Raw genomic sequence first — 21,855 nt, 5'->3', positions numbered from 1 at the left:
TGGCTCTTTGTGGTTAGAGGAGCTTCCAATCAATCAGTGGCATTTATTGAGTGCTTACTGAGTGCAAAGCACTGAACTAATAATGATAATAATTATGGTGTTTGTAAAACACTTACTATGTGCCAAGCACTAAGCATTGGGGTGGATACAAGCAAAGTGGGTTGGACACAATCCCTGTCCAACGAAGGGCTCACGGTCTCAGTCCCCATTTTACAGATGAGGTAACTGAGGCCCAGAAACGTGAAGTGACTTGCCCAAGATCACACAGCAAATAAGTTGTGGGGCCGGGATTAGAACCCATGACCTTCTGTTTCCCAGGTCCGTGTTCTATCCACTACACCATGCTGCTTCTCTAAAGTGTTAAGTCTAACTAAGTGCTTGGGAGAGTACCATACAGTTAGTAGACATGACCCCTACCCCCACAGTCTAAAAGGGGAGACAGACAATATGCAACCAAGTATAAGGAAATACACATAAGTAGGGTGGGGGTGGAGAACTTAAATGCTTAGGGAGTGGGACTAAGTGCATGGGAGAGGCAGTATAGAGGGAAGGAAAATGGGGTTGGGGGATGAGAGTTTACTATGAGAAGACTTCTTGGAGGAGATATTTTAGTAGGGCTTTGAAGATCGGAAGAGTGCTGGTCTGTCAAATATATAAGGAGAGGAAGTGTCAGGCAGGAGGAAGGGCATGAGCAAGGATTAGATGCATGAAGAGAAAGTGAGGGACAGTGAGTAGGTTGGTACTAGAGGAGAGAAGTGTGCTGGCTGGGTTGTAGTGGGAGAGGAACAAAGGAACAAGGAGCAAGGGGGAGAGAGCTCACTGAGTGCCTTGACGCCACTGAGGAGGAGTTTCATCTTGGTATAGAGGTAGATAGACAACCATTGAAGATACTTGAGGAGTTGGAAAATGTCTGCAGAACTATTTTTTAGAAAAATGATCAGGGCAGTAGAGTGAAGTATGGATTAGAGAGAGTAGAGGCTGGAGGCAGGAAGGTCAGCAAGGATGTTGATGCAGTATTCAAAATGGGAAATGATAACTGCTTGAACCAGTGTGGTAGCGGTTTGGATGGAGAGGAAGGAGCAAATTCTGTCCTGGAGGGGTGGAGGAAGCCTGATTGCAGGGGATCTAGAAGGTTGATGGAGTAGAGGCTTTGGAGGTAGCAGGAGTAAACTGCTCACTCAAGGAGTTTGGACAGGAGTGGGACGAGTGAGATAGGGCAATTGCAAGAAAAGGCACTGGGATCAAGGGAGGGTTGATTTAAGATAGAAGATACTTAGGTGTGTTTAAAAGCACAGGGGAAGGAGCCATCGGACTATGAGTGTTTAAAGAGACCTGAGAGGGAGGGAAGAAGGGTGGGTGCAAGTGCTGTATTAGGGTGCAAATCGATGGGGTCAGTGGCACAGGCTGAGGGAGTATAGTTCAAAAGGAGATGGGAGATCTCTTCAGAGAGGGCAGTAAAGGATGAGAAAGTGGATGCAAAGGTTGGAGGTGTCACGGACTGAGGAAGTCAGGGATAGATTTTGGGTAGTTCACACCTCAATTTTGTCAGAGAAGTTGATGGCCAGATCATCGGGGGTGAGATATGGGGGAGGCAGAAGTACTGGGACTTTAAGGAGAGAATTGAAAGTCAGAAATAGGTGGACAGTGGGTATGAGAATCAATAAATCTAATAATAAGGTTCCCCTTTCTGCTAAACTCCCTCGAAGCATCCAGCAGTGACATTACCTTTTTCTATTTGGTACAGAGAGAGAAACAAGGTTGCACTACTTTCCTAATACCTGAGGAAGCAAGTATTATATTTTATCTTCTTATTAACAAATGACCAAATAACTGTGTTTTAGATGCAAGTTTTCCAGGCTTCTTTTTTGTCATTCAAAAAGAATTTGAGGGAACACTCTTGGGTCACACACAGCAGGTCAATAACAAACCAACTTCAGAACCCAGGATTCTTAAGGTATTTGTTGCGTCACGAAAATGACTTGTCAAAAGGGAAGACAGTCAACTAAGCACAAGCCAGGCATGAGCTCAAATGTATCAGCAAGTCCTAGGCGGCTGGCATTCACATCAACAACTGCTCCATATATATCCAGTGGGAGCTTAGGTCTCATCTGGCATTCTCTAAACTCTAACTGATATTCACACTGTGCACTTCTCACACATGCTTGGCAGATAATGAAATACATTTCTTGCTTAGACTACCATTTGCCAAGCAGAGGGCTGTTACATGCCTCACTACCCACGCTTGTCCGCATCAGACTTCTCCCTGTCACAATGACCCTATCAGATCTTAACAACTTCTCCCAGTGCTAGCTGAGAGCACTTTCCCTGGTACATTTCTCCCTGCTCATCAAATAAAAGTACACCTTCTATTTGAGATTGATAGAGGGCTGCAAAATGGTATATGGAGGGGTTTGGTGTATGTATGTATAAAGCTCTATCCTTTGGGATTGAAGAGACTGCTACTTTGGGTGAGATTACATTTGTGTGTGAGACTGTGGCTTTTGGGACTGATGTGTGACCTGCAATTCCTTCTATATCATGTGCTTGAAAATATCACAGGTTGTCATAGCAAGGCATACCTTGCTATCCAGTACCTGGTACCAATTTTGTTTCTCCCTTCAAAGAACCTACTCTGCCTGGAATTTATGTGTATTTTTGGATAGTCAATTGTTTGTTCAGCTACTTTATTCCAAAATACTCCTGCTATTTTTTGTTGCATCAGTGTTCATCCTCCTTCTCCCTCTTTCTGTAATTAATTTATATCTGCTTGTCTCACCCATTAGATATTAATTCATTCAATCGTATTTATTGAGTGCTTACTGTGTGCAGAGCACTGTACTAAGCGCTTGGGAAGTACAAGTCGGCAACATATAGAGATGGTCATCATCATCATCAATCGTATTTATTGAGAGCTTACTGTGTGCAGAGCACTGTACTGTCCCTACCCAACAACGGGCTCACAGTCTAGAAGGAGGATATTAATCACCTTGAGGCCTGGGACTAGATATTTTGCTTCTGGTAAACTCTACTTAGTGCCTAGTACAGTGCTCTGCACACAGTAGCACTCAAAAAATCTGATGATTAGATGATTGATGTTCAGGGATGCTCTACACACTATTAAGCACTCCCCTCCACCCAGCATAGACTGCTAGGTTTGGCTAAGAGCATGACCAGTGACCTGATGATCATTCCCGTGCCAGTTCACTGGCCTCGATGATTCCATCAGAATGGGAGGTAATTTCCCACAAGGACAGCAATCCTGTAACCCCTGAATCTATTGAGAAAAATGGTGATCAATTTGCACCATGCATCTCTTTCACAGTTTCCTCCTCTGCCTCCCACCCTCTAACTGTGGAGTCCCTCAAGGCTCAGTTCTGGATCCCCCCCTCACATCCTCCATCTTCACCTACTCCCTTAGAGAACTCATTTGTTCCCACGGCTTCAACTGCCATCTCTACATGGATATTTCCCAAATCTACATCTCCATCCCTGAACTCTTTCCATCTCTGCAGTCTCACATTTCCTCTAACTTTGGGACATCTCTACTTGGACGTCCCGCTGACACCTCAAACCTAGGATGTCCAAAGCAGAAATCCTCATCCTCCCACCCAAAATGTCCTCCCTATGACTTTGCCGTCACTGTAGACAGTACCACCATCCTTCCTGACTCACAAGCCCGTAAACTTGGATTAACCTCGATTTATCTCTCTCATTCAATCTGTCACCAAATCCTGTTAGTTCAACCTTCAAACACTGCTAAAATCTGCCCTTTCCTCTCCATCCAAACTGCTACTTTGTGGATCCAAGCCCTTATGCCAACCTATTTACTGTACCTCAATCTTGTCTATCTCACTGGCAACCTCTTGCCCACATCCTGCCTGGAACAACCTCCCTTTTCATTTTTGATAAACAAATACTGTTCCATCTTCAAAGCCTTATTGAAGGCACATCTCCTCCAAGAGGCCTTCCCTGACTAAGCCCTCATTTCCTCTTTTTCCACTCCTTTCTGTGTTGCCCTGACTTGATCCTTTTTATCACCACCCACACATCGCCAGCCATAGAGTGTGTATGTACGTATTTGAAATTTATTTATTTATTTATTTATTTATCTCCCCTCTAGACAGTAAGCTACTTGCGGGCAGGGATTGTGTCTGTTATATCATTGTGTTGTACTCTCCCAAGTGCTTGGTACAGTGCTCTGCACACGTAAGTGCTCAAAGATACTATGGATTGGTATCATATCCCATTCTGACTTCTGCATCAGCCTCCTCTCTGTCCTCCCTGTCTCCTCTCTGACCTCCCTGCCTCCTCTCTCTCCCCACTCCAGTCCACTCTTCATTTTCCTGCCTGGATTATTTTTTGTAAAAAAAGGCTCAGTCCATGTTTCCCCACTTCTCAAGAACTTCCAGCGGTTGCTTATCCATCTCTGCATCAAACAGAAACTCCTAATATTGACTTTTAAGAACTCAATCAGCTTGCCCCTCCTACTTTGCTGATTTCCTATTACAACTCAACCCACATATTTTGTTCCTTTAAAGCCAACCTACTCACTGTACCTTGATCTCATCATTCTTCTGGCCTAGAATTCCACCCCCCTTCACATACAACAGACCACACTCTCACCACATTCAAAACCTTGTTTATTCATGCATTCAATCATATTTATTGAGCTCTTACTGTGTGCAGGACACTGTACTAAGTGCTTGGAAAGCACAATACAGCAATAGAGACGATCCCTGCCCACAATGGGCTTACAGTCTAGAGGGTAATTGTGGCATTTGTTAAGCACTTACTATGTGGCAGGCACTGTGCTAAGCACTGGGGTGGATACAAGCAAATCAGGTTGGACACAGTCCCTGTCCCACGTGGGACTCACGGTCTTAATGCCCATTTTACAGATGAGGTAACTGAGGCCCAGAGAAGTGAAGTGACTTGCCCAAGGTCACACAGCAGACAAGTGGAGGATCTGGGATTTGAACCCATGACCTTCTGACTCCTAGGCTCATGCTCTATCCACTAGGCCATGCTGCTTGTTGAAATCACATATCCTCCAAGAAGCCTTCCCCAACCAAGTCCTCATTTCCTTTACTGTCTCTCAATCAAATAGTCAATAAATCAATCAGTTGTATTTATTGAGCGCTTACTGGGTGCAAAGCATTGTACTAAGCACCTAGGAGAGTACAATATAACAGAAGTGATAGACATGTATCCTGCCCACACATCATCTTTGCACTTGCGTCTCTACCTTTCAATCATTTGATATTAGCCCCACAGCACTTACATATCTGTAATTTATTTTAATGTCTGTCTTCCTCTCTAGACTGTAAACTCCTTATGGGCAGGAAACATGTCTACCAACTATCTTGTACCAACTCTGTTGTACTCTATTCTCTCTGGCACTTAATACAACACTCTGCACACAGTAAGCACTCAATAAATACCACTGATGTACTGATTAATAATTTTCTACCCTGGCTGGAAGAGGCAAAAGAAGAGGAAAGACACCTGAATAAACTGGCCTAAGGTAACCAGTTTAGAACCACAGATGACATCAATTCTATTGTTTAGCGATGAACCGTTCAATACCCTTAACATTTTCCCTTCTTCATCCCTAACTCTCTCTTTATTGTTATTTTCTGACTGCACAACTTGGTGTGCTAACCAATTCCCTTTACCTATCACCAATGGTATGAAGACAAATTCCCTTTTGGTTGTTTTTTTTTTAATAGAAAAACAATATGTTTGAGGTCAAGATGTAACTATCCCCATGCAACTAGGGCTGTTCAATAAAGATCTGTTGCCTTGATCCCTTCATATGCCTCCTGGAGAACCTGATAATCCTGCCTGACATAAACACTAACCTTAGGTTTTTTTCAATAAGAATTGGTTTCCCACTTTGGGAATTGGGATTTGTGGCAAGGACTGGAACCGCTTACAAGATGAGAGAAGTCCTACTGGAAAAGTTTTCCTGATTTTCATTTGCAGCTAGAAATCAATGAGTACAAGATTTTCCCACATGTACCCACTTAGTACTGCAAATGGTGGGAAGATGTAGTGCTAAATTATTTTCTGCTAAAAAGTAATTATTATCATGACATGTCAAGTTCAAAATCTTGGGGATCTCTGAAATATGAGTTTTAAACTAAGGCAACAAGCTTTCTGCTGCCATATACTCTGATAGGGAGATGCATTTTTTTTCCCCCATCTGACCTCGCCCTGCCTGAATACCCAGTTGATAAGCCAGGGAAGGAGGGCCTGTCTGCCGCAGCAAGAGCCTGGACTTACAGCTGGAAGCTGACATTCATTCATTCATTCATTCAATTGTATTTATTGAGCGCTTACTGTGTGCAGAACACTGTACTAAGCACTTGGAAAGCACGATTCGACAACAGATAGAGACAATCCTTACCCAACAATGAGCTCGCAGTCTAGAGGACATCGCTGACCTCTTATCCGAGGCCCACTGGCCACTGCGGAAGCAGCCATTTCTTCATCATCTTGGACTCATTCTGCCTCCACTCTACATGTAGCTTTGCTGAATAGGCAGCAGAGAAGAGGCTGCCTGGCACAGTGGTGTGAAAACTCAGCCTATTTATGTATCAAAAGTTGCCTATTTATATCTCAACGCTCACCTATTTACTCTCAAGGATCCCCTGCCTGGATCCGTTTCTTCTCTCAAACGTGGAAGGACCTGCAGTCTGGGAAATAGTCCCATGAAACACCAGATTAAGCTGCATCATGCCCCATTTGACCTTCGTACCCAAAATGGACTCCCAGCGCACAAATCCATGCCCTCAACTCTGCGGTCTCCACTGGACTTAACTCCCCCTGCTTCCCTGTCCCTTCATCAATCTTGTACCATCAACACACAGCCCTGGATCACCTCCACAATCTGCTTCCTCCACTCTTGTGCATGAGCTGCTGAGCACTGCTGGTGGAAATCCAGACATCAGGCAGATCTTGCCTATCTCCAACTCATCCTAATGTGCTTTAATTTGCCCCCCTGCTCCACCTTCTCCTCCAGCTTCATTTTTTCCTATGCTTTCATGTACAACCTTTATGAGGATGATTCCTTAGTCTATCTCTCCATCACTGACTTCTCTGTTTTTCTTTAGTCTTGTATTTCCTCCTATCTTCAGGATGTCTCTACTTGGATGTCCCACAGACACATCAAATGTAATGTGTCCAAAGTAGTACTCTTTATCTTCATACCCAAACCTTGTTCTCCCTCAGACTTTTCCATAACTGTAGACAACTCCACTCTCCTCTCTGTCACACAAACCCACACACTTGGCATTATCCTTGACATGTCTCTCATTCAACCCGAATACTCAGTCTGTCACCAAATCCTATCATTTCTACCTTTACAACAACTCTAGAATCTGCCCCTTCCTCTCCAACTCAACTGCTACTATGCTGATCCAAGTACTTATTATAATTCTGCCTTGACTATTGCATCAAACTCCTTACTGACCTCCCTGCCTCCTTTCTCTCCCCTCTCCAGTCCATACTTCACTCTGCTGCCTGGATCACTTTTCTAAAATGTCTCAGTTCACATCTCCCCACTCCTCAAAAACCTCCAATGGTTGCCCATCCATCTCTGCATCAAACAGAAACTCCTCAATATCAGCTTTAAGGAACTAAATCAGCTCTCCCACTCCTACCTTTCTTTGCTGATTTCCACCACAATACGACCTGCACACTTCACTCCTGTTATGCTAACCTACTTACTGTACCCCAATCTCATTTTTTTCACTGCTAAGCCCTTGTCCTTCCTCCTTCCTGAAACTCCCTCTCCCCTTCATATCTAAAAGACCATCATTCTTCCCATCTTCCCTTCATATCTAACAGACCATCATTCTTCCCATCTTCCCTGACTAAACCCTCACTTGCCATATTTGTTCTCTCCACCTATGCATTTGGGTCTGTACCCCTTAAGAACTTTGATATTCAACCCAACCCCATTTCCAAAATAATTATGTACATATCCTGCTAATGTCTGTCTCCAAGTCTAATCTGTAATCTCCTTATGGCCAAGAATTGTGTGTACCTTGACTGATTACTACTCTATTCAATTGTAATCTACCAAACCCTTAGAACAGTGCTATGCCCACAGTAAGCACTCAATAAATACCCTTGATTGATTGACTGATTGATTATTCTTCTTTTCTGAATTTAGCCTTCCCAATGAAAAGAATTAAGAGTTCAAAACAGGTGATTAAGGAATTCTGCTATTGTGTGATTTTGCCAATGCAATTTATATAACGTATTGGGGACCCCATTTTCTATCCTTAACAGAGTGCTCTTGATAACCTACATTCCAGAATATTTACTTCACATGTTTAAATGATTCCAGGAAGACCTATCACTTAGATCTATAACCCATTTATCTGGCAAAGTTTTCAAAGATGAGTGGATAAATTGCCACAGTGTCTCACCATCTCCTCCACTAAGTGGTTTAAATTATGTTAGTTGCTGGCCTAAAGACAAGGGAATGGATCTGGAGAAGAGGGAGGTGGGACATTCCAGTGAGCCTGCTCCTTATCCTTTTGGAGCAGCATCTCTGTCCCCCTCCACTGACACCAACCCTCCCAGACTCCACTCTGTCTCCTCTCTGTCCCCAGGAGAGGTTTGGACACAGTGCTTTGAGTCTCTTTGGGAAGGATACTGATTTTGTTTTTTCAGGAACATATTCATTCATTTTCTCTCTCTGTGTCTCTCTGTCCCAGTAAGGTTTCACTGTGTCAGAAGATTGGCAGATCTTCCCATCAGTCAGATCCCATCTGCAGGAACCAATCAGAGGATGCAGCTTATGAGCATGTCATAAATCAATCCTTTCAACTAGGTGGAGGATACTGGCTCCCAGGGATGTCTGTAATCATCTCAAATGTACCTTAGTTGGCACATGTATTGTGTGCCTGTTTAAAGCAATTTCAAGCCCTCAGTAAAGAAGAAACTCTGTCGGTACAAAATAGGGAATTGGAAGATTGTGTTTATTCTTCCCAGTCAGAATATTTCCAATGAGCAACTTGCACTGCCTTCAGAGGTAGTACCAATTGTCAGGCCCCAAATAAAAATGAATAGCCCTAATTTGATTTTCCATTTCTACAAACAGGATTTGAGCCACCGGGACAAAAGTGTAGTTTTTTGCCCAATTTTGAATTCAACTAAATTTCCCCTCGTAAGGTACATTGCTTAAAAATGCACATGCATAATTTTTGCTTACAACAAACCAAATATAAAAATTATAGGCCCAGAGTATTAGATCAGTATGTAAATAATTAGAAGCAAGGAGCATCACTTTACATCTCAGGAATTCTAGAATTTTTTTTAGGAGTCACCAAAGGGAAGCATTATTTTAAAGCTACTATTAAAAAATAAATAACTCTTGGTGAGGACCACTCACAGGGACCTGCTATCAAAGATTCTTCTTTCCCTTCCCAAGACCATTGCTTTAAAAAGTAGTGAGATACAAGGGACTTAAAGGGACTATTGCAATTCCATTCATTTTAGGAACTCTAATTTAGGGTTCTTTCTATTCTTCCTGAACCACTGAGATCACGCTTGCTGGTTTCAATTTTCTCAAAAAAGTATGTGGCCAGCTCATTAGGGGCAAGAGATGGGAGTGGGGTGGGGGGATAGGGGGATTGAGGAGGAAGATAAACTTCTGAAAAAACTGACTAGGGCAGTGAACATAGGAGTAAAAAAGGGTGGAGAAATAGTATTGCTAGATGAGAAGAGAGCTGAGTTAAAGCAGATGAGGATGAGTTTTAGACAGAGAACAGCAGCCTGATATCTGGATTTTTGCCAGCAGCCCTCAGTAGTTCATGCACAGGAGCCAAGGAAGCCCACTGTGGAGGTGATCCAGGGTTGTGGGTTAGTGGTTCAGGATCGATGAAGGGATAGGGAAGCAAGTGAGTTGAGTTAAGTAGAGAGGGTAGTGTTGAACGTTTCAATTTGTGCATCACGCTTACTTTAAGAACGTTTCTTCCACATTGGAAGGATAGCATGTTTTCTTGATAATCAAAGAAACATCCCCACACTCTAGGTGGTGATGTTTCACAAGTATGTGTTCAGTGGCAGTTCTGGGAGGTTTCCTCATTTGCCTTCCTCTGTTGTTTGCCCTGGCCAACAAAATACCTTTGGGCTTTGATTAGGTATCAATTTACTATTCCCCTATCCCTAATCCATTTTAATGTCTAGCTCTCCTGTAGACTTTAAGTTTCTTGTGGGCAGCAATTGCATCTACCCACTCCATTGTGTTTTACTTCCCTAACATTCAGTAGGGTATTCTGCACACAGTAAGCATTCCATAAATACCACAGTTTGATTGACTGATTGATTGACTGAGTTCCAGTGCAGGAATCAGGAAAGTCATTTTTTTCAATCATCAGTCTCATTTCAGAAAGCCCCATAGGACTCTTAAAGGTTTTCTATTTCTGGCTCATCTCAGTTCAGGCTCCACTGTGTAGCTGGCTCCAGGGAAGGTTTGACTCTAGGCTGTAGAAAAGCAACAGGTTTGCTACTGCATTTCATGAATGCTCATTGTATTTTAAAGAGCATTCTGATTATCATGGGAATATGGCAGTGGTGAGTTGCCAGTGAGGTTTAAGAAGGAGGTGAAGTCAAAAAGAGGGAGAAAATTCTAGTCAGCCTTCAACTCCCACCTTTCATCAAGAAGTAGGATGGAAAAGCTCTCTAACCCCTCTGGTACCATGTCATGCAGGAAGCCCCAATAATTAAATCATTTACTTACTGGGGGGGTTACCCGGATTGGTAATGATCCAGGCTGTGCACAATCAGCAGGCAGCACTCATTTGTTCTACTGCTTAACAACACCAGTGTGAGATCATTGTTTATTATAGCTCAAAGGCAGTAATCATTTTACATAATGTGAAGATTTTTTTCACTCAATTACTTTTATGCTCTGGGCTGATGAGAATAATAATCATGCAACAATTATTTGCACCTCTATGAATGATGCTCAGTAATATAGGTCACAGCTATGTTGTGGTTTTTTGTATCTTTTGGGGCAGGTGTGTACGTATGGTGTAGAATACTGACTGTTTTTTTTTTTAAATCCCCAAATTGAAGATTCAAGATTTGGGATCTCATTCATTTCTCTCCCACACAGGGTATTCACTGCCAAAGTTTTGAATGCAAACTACCAAACTAAAATGCTTCCGCCAATGTCCACCCAATTCCTAGCGGCTGTTGGACAATCACTGCTGTCTTGTTCTAAAGAGTGAGGCATGCATAATTTATGTGCTGTGCATGGTGGTTATCAGCTATTGAAAATACTATCTCTTCTTGGCAGGGCTTACAGGAACTAGGTACATAAACATTTCATACCTCAGTGGACACCTTTTTCTCAGCTAATAGGAGCCCAACTTAAATGCAGACTTCATCATGACAGGAGTGAACCTGATGATGAATTCAGGAGTGGCTCTTGCCAAAGCACAAAATGAGCTAGTTTTTGGTATCGATAGAAGATTTTCCTTATTAAAGGAGGAGACAGAATATGAATGGGCTGAAAGGAAAATTAAATTGATTCTGTTACTGGTTTAGTGCTAAGAGGTCTAGGCTCAAAACCTGAAATCTAATAGCTACTTTTAAATCAGCTAGGAAAATTGCAAAGATATGAAATGCCCTCAATTCTAAAGAGAAGGTTCAGAGCTGGCCTGATGCCTTACAGAACTTAGGGCCAAACTCCCCCCCACCCCCCCTAGAAAAAACAAACTAGGGGGGATTCCTATTCATAAATATGTTTCTGGTAAAGACATGCAGGAACAACCTAGCAGGTCCTGGGGATGGTCTCTTATGTGGATCAGTTAGTGCCACTGGAAAGATGTCAGAGAAGCAGCTATAATAATAATAATAATAATGGCATTTATTAATAATAATAATAGTGGCATTTATTAAGCGCTTACTATGTGCAAAGCACTGTTCTAAGCACTGGAGAGTGCGAACGCAGTCCCCCACTACCACAAATTATGCAGTCGAGTTTCCCGCATTTGGGGAAATCGCAGGGGTCAGCACAGCCGCAGTGCAATGGCTGAGCCTCACCCTGGGAAAACCACCTAAGGGATCATGGTGTCTCCCCTGCCAGGTAAGTAAGTGCTTACTATGTGCAAAGCACTGTTCTAAGTGCTGGGGAGGTTACAATAATAATAATAATGATATTTGTTAAGTGCTTACTATGTGCAAAGCACTGTTCTAAGCGCTGGGGGGATACAAGGTGATCAGGTAGTCCCACTGGGGGCTCACAGCCTTAATCCCATTTTACAGATGAGGTAACTGAAGCACAGAGAAGTTACGTGACTTGCCCAAAGCTATGAAGCATGTGCAGATTTGCCACTTCCGAGGATGGGTATTTACACCAATCAGCTCATGTATAAGTATTCAGAACTGTTAATGATTACAGTTAGTGCTAACAATGGCCACCTCAGGGGTAGCAGTGAAAAATGATGGGATAGGGGGATTTTCCAACCTCAAGAAGCAAAGATGTGGTGGGATTTTGAGGGGCCTTTCTCTGTCAGTATGCTAAATTATACATGTGGCTGCTGCAGCATATGTAGTGGTGTCTGTTCAAAACAATGAGGATGAGGAAAGGCCCAAACTACTGGGGAATTTAATGCGATCTGGCCCCCAGCCACAAGGGCAGCAGTCGGTGGATTCAGAGAAATGGATCCTGACCCCTATGCTGTGGTTGATATAATCAATGAATCAATCAATGAATCATATTTATTGAGCACTCCCTGTATGCAGAACATGCTTGGGAGAATACAATATAACAAAGTTGGTAGATACCAACTTTGGTAGATACCAAAGATTTCAAAGTATTAAGTGTAATCACAGGTCGGCTCTGCCTCTCCCAAAGTGCCTTTCCACAATGAGCTTACAGTCTAGGGTAATGCCCACTAGTGCTATTGCTATGGTTTCTCCTCAAAGATTTCTGTCTTGACCACCCAGTATGAAACCTAAGGGAGTACATAAGAGCTTTCTGTAGGGAGGCTACAGCAAAAACCTGCAAGGACCTTGGCCTGTGGCCAAGGTGAAAGTGAAGGCAAGAGCTATGGTGGCAGTGCCGAAGGGACAACATTGGTTGGCATTTCTCTGCACTAACCTGATGCTCCTATTTTTCGCTGCCCCCACACCAAAGACTCCATCTTAGTGAGTAAATGCTTTTCTCTGTGTGTGTATGTGTGTGTGTAGTTGATCCTTTATTTGTTTGCTTAGCTTCTATTCTGCTTCTCTTTCCTGCACTTTTTCTCACCACACTCTATTTGCTCCTCCCAGCTCCCCACCACCACCTCCAACCCCATTTTTAGATAATTTGCTTCATCCATGGGAATCCTAACCCCATCCCACTTTCAGTTAGAACTTTGCCAGAGGTTCCTTCAGGGATTTTAGGCCAGGCACTGTTAGTCAGGGTAAGTGGTGAGACAGTCACAGTGGAGTAGTTGAAGGAGGACAATGTGGCTAGGAAGATTTAATGGGGTTATAGTGAGCCATAGCAAGAGCCTTGATGATGCCACTGGAGAGGACTGTTGGCAGAGATGGTGGAATGAGGAAAGCAGTGAGCATCAGAGACAATGGTGGGAGCTGGGGGTTTATGAGAAAGATAGCCAGAGAGAACTGCATAAGGAAACTGAGAGAGATGCCTGCGAACGGGTGGGGAACCCTGTGGATAATTCTGTTTATCCAGAGGCTTTGCCACTTATCTCCTAAACTTTCTAGGAATATAATCTTTCCTCTAGACTGTAGCTCCATGTGGGCAGGAAACATGTTTATGGAATCTGTTCATTCATTTAATTGTATTTATTGAGCACTTACTGTGTACAGAGCACTGTACTAACTGCTTATAATAATGGCATTTGTCAAGCACTGTTCTAAGCGCTGGGGTAGATACAAGGTTTTCAGGTTGTCCCACGTGGGGCTCACAGTCTTAATGCTCATTTTACAGATGAGGTAACTGAGGCACAGAGAAGTTAAGTGACTTGCCCAATGTCACACAGCAAACAAGTAGAGGAGCAGGATTAGAACCCACAACCTCTGACTCCTAAGCCCAGGCTCTTTTGACTAAGCCATGCTGCTTCTCAGTTATATTGTCCCAAATGCTAACTATTGTGCTCTAGAAAACAGTAAGCACTCAATAAACATGATTAACTGACAGAGTAAGAGCTCTGGATAATCAATACCTGCACTGAATTAATATAATATTTTGCAGCCATTTTGCCCCTTTCATACCATGATTAATCATCTTACATGACATTACACTTGGAGATGGGCCAGACAAAGGATGCCCTTTTTGATTAGAGGGTCAATTCTAGGCTAGCTTATATATAAATCAGTTTTTACATATACTGATTTCTTTAAAGTCTCCAATAGTATGGACTTTTCCTCATCCTTATTGTTATAAACTGATACCACGGAGAATCATGGTTCTACCCAGGTGGTCGTGGGTTCTAATCCCTGCTCTGCCACTTACCAGCTGTGTGATTTTGGGCAAGTCACTTAACTTCTCTGTGCTTCAGTTACCTCATCTGTAAAATGGGGATTAAGACTGTGAGCCCCATGTGGGACAACCTGATTACCTTGTATCAAACCCAGCGCTTAAAACAGTGCTTTGCACAAAGTAGGTGCTTAACAAATACCATCATTATTCCAGGTTACATATGCTGTAGCATCGGCTTGTGTCATTTAACATACTGATAGAGAAGGAACCTTCTAACTCCCTCCACATGTTTGCTTCTTGAGGTTGGAAAATCCCCCATCTCAGCATTTTTCACTACTATCCCTGAGGCAGGCTGATTTACATACAGAGGGGACAGGACCCCATTTAGTTAATGGAGTGATGACTCTAGAGCTAGACCTCATTCCCACACAATAGGCCAGAAGATACTTGTTTCCCTTGGCTACTGCTCCCAAGGCAAATTTATTTACTAGGAAAGCCACTCAGGAGGAGAGGCCATATACCCACATCAAGCTCTCCTACCAGGGAAAGCTAATCAGCTTAAAACGCTAATCATTTACCAGCTGGCCTCTCCTGGATGATGGGGAAAAAAAGTCAAAAAGAGGAAGCAGGAAGAGAAGGGTAGCCATGATTTAAAAGAGAGGAGAAGGGAAGGGTTTGGGAGCAGATTCATTCTCTTATGAAGATGGAGGGAAGCTGCAAGCGCTGACCAGAAAGACTCCGAGCTAGCCGAAGGGCAGTACTGGAGCTCTTGGCTAGACAGGTAGGAACTGGGGGAGAATATTTTAGTATCTGTATGACTGCGGGATGACATGACTTTAAATCAGGCTTTTGTTCACTTGTTACTGTGACTTGAGAAATATGTTTATAAAGTGTACTTTTAAAAGTTGATAACTAATGTGCTTTACTGACTTATGTAAGGAGTTAGTGAAACCCTGGCTTACTAGAGAGACACATCACCTTGAACTAAAGCAAGAAGGGAAGGCAAGGAAGCTTTCAATTATCAGCAGCTGGCCATTAAGTAAGGTTGGCTGACTAGACTCCAAATAATCCCTTGCTGTGTGAGTGAAAGTTGAGAGGGGTGGTGATTGCAAGGGACTGACCTTGGCTCAGGACAAATGAGCCCTCTTGGCAAATAAGAGGAGTCAGTGTACAGATCCAATGGGCTTAGGGTAGTATGAGTATGGTGGATTCACCTAACCAAGCATTCTACAAACTAACCTTTCAAAGTATATTAATGATCAATTACCTTTGAATTCAGTGTCACAATTTCTTATCCATAACTGGAAGCCTGGTTATTCTATCACATTAAGAGACTAAAAGAGCTGCATAGGGTTACTTTATAGGGTCAGTAACTTAGCCCAAATAACCCCAGGGTCTGTGTAATGCCCCATATTAAGGGGCAGTTAGACCGTGGTCACATCCTTTGATACAAGGCTCAACATTCTGGACCTGGCTCCAAGCTAAGCTATCACACTCCTTTCCTCCTAAATTTTGGAGGATTCCAGTTTTGGATTCTGCTTTTAACTTTTTCTCCAATTAACTTCCCAGAACCCTGTATCATATCCTCCCTTCAGCCAACTCTAGAACTTATGCATTTATTTATGTTTTCTTTAACTCTCATGTAGACATGCCTACTCCAGTGTAACTGTTTTTGCTCCTTTAGTTGCTGCTTCTTGGTTGGCTGTCACTTGTACTTGCCTATCCTTAAGCTGATAACCTTTCATTACTGTTTAAGATATATTAAAGCTTTGTTAGGCATCTATAGTTCAAAGACATTAACTTTTTTCAGTCCTTCAGATACCACTTGAGGATACTGAAGTGTCCCAGTGACACTGGATGAATGAATCCTACTAACTGGATCCTCAGACTTCAGATTGCACTGTCACTTTTATCTTACATCTCTAGAGCTGCTCTCCCTCTGTTTACTTTGGCAATGGCTGATTAGGTTTACTTGAGAGAAATAGATCTGCTCTGGTGCAGTTCACTGCAATTGCAAACAGCCCAGATAAGGCAATCATGCATCTCAGGGAAAAAAAATCATAAAGGAAATATGAGATGTTCTATTCTTAAACTTTGCCAGTCGTGCTTCACTACAATCTACCGAACCCTCCTTAAAATATCTGCAGTGCTATTTTGGCAGCCTAATGTACAGCAGGAAGATAGTACCTATTACAAATTGAGATTAAGGCTCAGAAAACAGCTGGGCACCTTTTGTTATAGGAAGGCTGCTGACTCGAATGAATGGAAAAAATAAAAAGCATCTTTGGGAGGAAGAGGGGAGAGGAATAAAGCGAAGAGCTTAGGGGGAATTAGCAATGAACTTTGAAAGCAGATTGCTTTGCTGGGGTGTCAGAAAATAGGTGTATTGACATTCCCACTTCAATTCACATTTCATCCACTTTTTTTTAAAGTACAAAAAGATCTGGCAAAATGGCCTAGCTCTCACTCCATGCTATCCTTTTCCTGGGTTTCATGGAAGATGGTGTCAGCTACTCTATATACATCATTAAACTGTGTCCTGGATGTTCATTAAACTGTCCCTAGGGCTGTGCAGTTCTAACAAGGAAGGTGGCTTTACTGATGAGTATAGAGGAAAAAGTGCTGCTAATTTAAGTGTTTGTGTATAACATAATGCACCAAACTTTTATGTGCATCATACATGCACATCACATCTCTAAATTAGGAATCATTTGTTTTTGTCACTCTAGAATCTGGTTTTAATAGCAAATATAAATCAGCATACAGATACAGTTTTATAGGCACCAGCATTGGTAAGAAAAATCTCCCTTTACTCATGTGAAATCAAAACAACAATGTCAGAATTTGGATCACAGGATGAAGCACATATATCACATGGTAAAAGAGGATTAAAAAAAGTCTAGGAGAGTGGTGCTAGTCAGGTGGTTGACATGTTGGAATTTCCTTTTTACACAGAACAAATGAATCAAGTGACATCCTCATGTGGTATTTTTTAAGCCCTGGACTTTCCCTTCTCTTCCCTGTTAGGGCAAACTCTGGATTTCCCTCCCTTGTGATCTGAATTTCTTCATCAGTTCCTGCCAAAAAAAATCAATTTGTCATCAAAATAATCTAGTTTTCTTGGTTTAAAAAAAAAAATCAGAGCATGAACCATGTAAGCCCGTATGCTTAGCAGAAAAGAATATTGGAAGGTATCTTATCAACATCTTCAAAGAAAGATGGGCACAAGCAGTCAGTAGTACATGAAAGTCCATCAATCATATTTATTGAGTGCTTGCTGTGAGCAGAGTACAACATGTCAGAGTTGGTAGACAAGTTTCCTGTTATGAGCAAAGTACTAACCACTTGGGAGAATAAAAGAGATAGAAAACACCGAACTTGTCCTCAAGGACTTTTCAATCTAGAAACTACCTAAACTAGCAGAAGATGTGAAATCTCAGTGCTCACAATTGCTGGCATAATTCTAGCCAAAGTCCTCCTGGAATCACTACTGAGGAATACTGTTCATTCATTCAATCATATTTGAGTGTTTACTGTGTGCAGAGCACTGTACTAAGCACTTGGGAAGTACAAGTCGGCAACATATAGAGATGGTCTCTACCCAACAACAGGCTCACAGTCTAGAAGGGGGAGACAGACAACAAAACATGTTAACCCCATACTACCAGAGAAGCAGCTCTAGTGGATAGAGCACAGGTCTGGGAGTCAGAAGGACCAGGGCCTCAGTTCCCTCATCTGCAAAATGGGGATTCAATAACAGTTCTCCCCCCTTCTTAGACTGTGAGCTCCATGTGGGACTTAGATATTCTGTTTCTACCCCAGTGCTTAGTACAGTGCTGGGCACATAGTAAGTGCTTACCAAATGCCACAATTATTGTTATCATTATACTTCATTAATATACTTTTCCTTGATTTCCACAAGTGGCCTGACCTTCATATAGCGTTTACCAATTATGGACAATTGAGACAATTGACAATAGAGTAGGGCTCTCAGCCCTACTGAGAGCTCACCTCCTCCAGGAGGCCTTCCCAGACTGAGCCCCTCCTCCCCCCTCCTCCCCCCTCCTCCCCCCTCCTCCCCCCTCCTTCCCCTCCCCATCCCCCCCACTCTACCTCCTTCCCCTCCCCACGGCACCTGTATATGTTTGTACAGATTTATTACTCTATTTTACTTGTACATATTTGCTATTCTATTTTGTTAATATGTTTTGTTGTCTGTCTCCCCCTTCTAGACTGTGAGCCCGCTGTCGGGTAGGGACCATCTCTATATGTTGCCAACTTGTACTTCCCAAGTGCTTAGTACAGTGCTCTGCACACAGTAAGTACTCAAATACAATTGAATGAATGACAACTCAACTCTAAGTAGTAATAATTATCAATAAGAGTTGGATAACTAATCCAACTCTTCTCCAAATGTTTCACTACAACTAACAGAAAGATTTAATTTCACCTCTTCTCCCTCTTCTTGCTCATGATGATGATGATGGCATTTATTAAGCGCTTACTATGTGCAAAGCACTGCTCTAAGCGCTGATCCTAAAGTGGGGTACTAATAAGCAGTGAAATAGCACAACAATGAATAATCGCTCCTGGAAAAAGGGAGCATTACCTATGCTGTGGCCCCAACAGGATCACTTTTAGTTTTATAAGTAAAGCTCTAAAACGTCCTTTATAATGTTAGCATCCCCATTTTACATAGCTATAACACAGATTCAATTTCTAGCCCCCCCCCCCCCCTTTTCTTTTTTAACAGGTCACTGCACCACCAGAACTATCATAATTCCATCTAGGACTTTGGCCACCAAGCCGCATGTGGAGACATGACCCACAAGCCCATTTCCCTCATCTCCAAGTTATCAAGTCTATATTAGGACATTTCTTAGAGTTTACCCTACTGGTGGAAGCTTCTAGAATTCCTTTCAGAGGAAGGATATGGGGGGTGCTGGACCTATTTGTCCTGGACTTGCAGTGGACATTGTAGGAGAGCTTATAATATGATTCCCACAGCTCCAGGCTAGGTCAGAAAACCTCAGCCTTACTCCCACAGTAAAAAGAATGAAGTTTTGTTCACAGAGGTGGAAGTGAAGCATGGCTTCTCTGACATTTGTGAAAGAGCAAAGATGGTATACCACTCCCAGAAGGCTGTACGAGCTCTCTAAGCATTCTGTTTCCACATTCCAGGCAAGCTTACAGGGGCTGAGTTGGTAGCTGCAGAATGTGTAACCATTTTGGAAACTCCTCTTTTGTTGTTCCTTTCACTTCAAGAGGGAGATCTGTTTGGCAGTGGTGGGGGGGAAGCCAGGATATGAAGACCAGGGTAAGTGCTTAGGAAGAGGGATGTCAAATCTTTTTAAGTTTGTCAAATATCATTGTTGGCAGCTAACTCATCACCCTGGTCTGAGGCAGATTTGCTACTAAAAAGTGATTGCTTGGGAAATGACTGTGTTCTGGGGAATCTGCTAAATTTATTAGGATTAAACTAATGCTTTAACAGTTAACTAGGGGATCTAGTTAATTGTTTATCAGCTTTATGTTCCCTGGTAAGATAAATTTTGAGTTAGAGGAATATCTTCTACCTTGATAGTCTCAGTACTTTTCAAAGGCCAGCAGGCTCCTATCAAGTCATTATGAAACGAAGGATTTATTTCCTTAAATTTCTTTCTGGGACTCTGTTCTCAGATAGGGTTCAGCAAAATGTTCAACAAAGTATGCCGAGTGAAAATATTCTTGTTTTAAAAAGAGAATTTCAAGCAGCAGGTTGACAAGGGTTTGCCCATGTCCTAATTTTCTCCAAATCATTCTGGCTATAGTTTGTATCCACATGCCCAGTGTGTGGAGATATAAAAAGCTTGAAGCAAATTCTGGGGCCCACATTTGCAACTCTAAAATATAGCACAGGGGATTGTCAACTCTGGTCCTAAAGCAATGATGATGTCTCATGGCTGTGATACAATGGCTGAGTCTGCATGAAGCAAAACCAATCCATGCCCCCAAATACCAAAACCCATATGCTTTTTAACCATTCAAATGATCCCAATTTCATTCTCAGTCAAACCAAAGGGGAATTGGCAGCCGGTTCATTTCATCATAATAGTTTTGAGATTTGTTTAAAAATGCATTTCCTAGGATCTGTGCAGATAGGGATTTTTGGCTCAGAGACTCTTGTTTGGCTGGGACATTGAACCAAATGACAGCTGCTGCTTGAGAATATTGGGGCTCTGTTCTGCTCTTTGCACTCTGTTGCCAACTGGCAAAGATTTTGGTACACTATCCTGCCATTAGTCAGAGTAGCAGGATAGAGAAGGAAGCCTGAATTGCTACCTGCAATGGGTGTGTGTGTGTGTGTGGGGGGGGGGGGGGGTGCTGATGCTGGAATCAGGATAGGTGCTGAGGTGGTCCCAGTAGTGTACAGGTACAGAAACATTTCTCTTGTCTGTATGGGACAATCTCTGTTAATGTTAGCTTGTGGCTAAAAATTCAATTTGTCCTCAGATTTAGGTCAAAAAAAGGAATTGTCCACTAGAAAAATCATTTTTTTCTAATGTTTTTTAAGCACATACCATGTGGCATGCACTGGAGTAGATACAAGTTCATCAGTTAGAGAAGCAGCATGGCTCAGTGGAAAGAGCACGGGCTTTGGAGTCAGAGGTCAGTTTCCTCCAGGAGGCCTTCCCAGACTGAGCCCCCTCCTTCCTCTCCCCTTCGTCCCCCTCTCCATCCCCCCTGCCATCTTACCTCCTTCCCTTCCCCACAGCACCTGTATATATGTATATATGTTTGTACATATTTATTACTCTATTTTACTTGTACATATCTATTCTATTTTATTTTGTTAATATGTTTGGTTTTGTTCTCTGTCTCCCCCTTCTAGACTGTGAGCCCACTGTTGGGTAGGGACTGTCTCTATATGTTGCCAATTTGTACTTCCCAAGCACTTAGTACAGTGCTCTGCACACAGTAAGCGCTCAATAAATACGATTGATTGATTGACATGGACTGAGTCCAATCTTATCTTGTATCTATCTCAGCACTTAGTACAGTGCTCGGCACATAGTAAGCACTTAATAAATACCATTTAAAAAATAAGCAAAGGAAAGAGGAAGACATGATTTAGGTGAAACAGACATTTCAACTCCCAGGCCCATCCTCTCTTCACTGTGCCACCCTGCTCTTTGCTAGAAATAAACATTGTCCTTGATGACATGGCCACTATCTGGGAAATCTCTTCCAATCTTAACACAAATTCAAAAATGGATTACTTCAAATACATTATCAGAAGAGAAATATTACTTTGGCATTCTTTCTGTAGTTTTCCAAAACATTTTCAATGAGTAGAAATCAAATATCTTTTTGGTCAGAGGCCCCTATTTTCTTTATCTCTTCAATTTTTAGAAGCA

General features: G+C 42.4%; 1 protein-coding gene and 1 non-coding gene across 2 annotated transcripts in view; both read right to left on the bottom strand.

The window, feature by feature from the left end:
• The window catches only part of LINGO2 (leucine rich repeat and Ig domain containing 2), a 413,900-nt gene that overhangs the window by 58,845 nt on the left and 333,200 nt on the right, over window positions 1–21,855 (bottom strand). The gene's annotated exons all lie outside the window — the stretch shown is intronic.
• LOC119948227 lies at window positions 11,956–12,117 on the bottom strand. Its single transcript, XR_005456638.1, has one exon. It is a non-coding gene; the product is annotated as a U1 spliceosomal RNA (small nuclear RNA).

Source organism: Tachyglossus aculeatus, chromosome X4 (genome assembly GCF_015852505.1).
Source record: "Tachyglossus aculeatus isolate mTacAcu1 chromosome X4, mTacAcu1.pri, whole genome shotgun sequence".
NCBI classification, from domain to species: domain Eukaryota; kingdom Metazoa; phylum Chordata; class Mammalia; order Monotremata; family Tachyglossidae; genus Tachyglossus; species Tachyglossus aculeatus.
The sequence above is the reverse complement of the archived record's forward strand: the minus strand, read 5'-3'. Positions and strand labels throughout refer to the sequence as shown.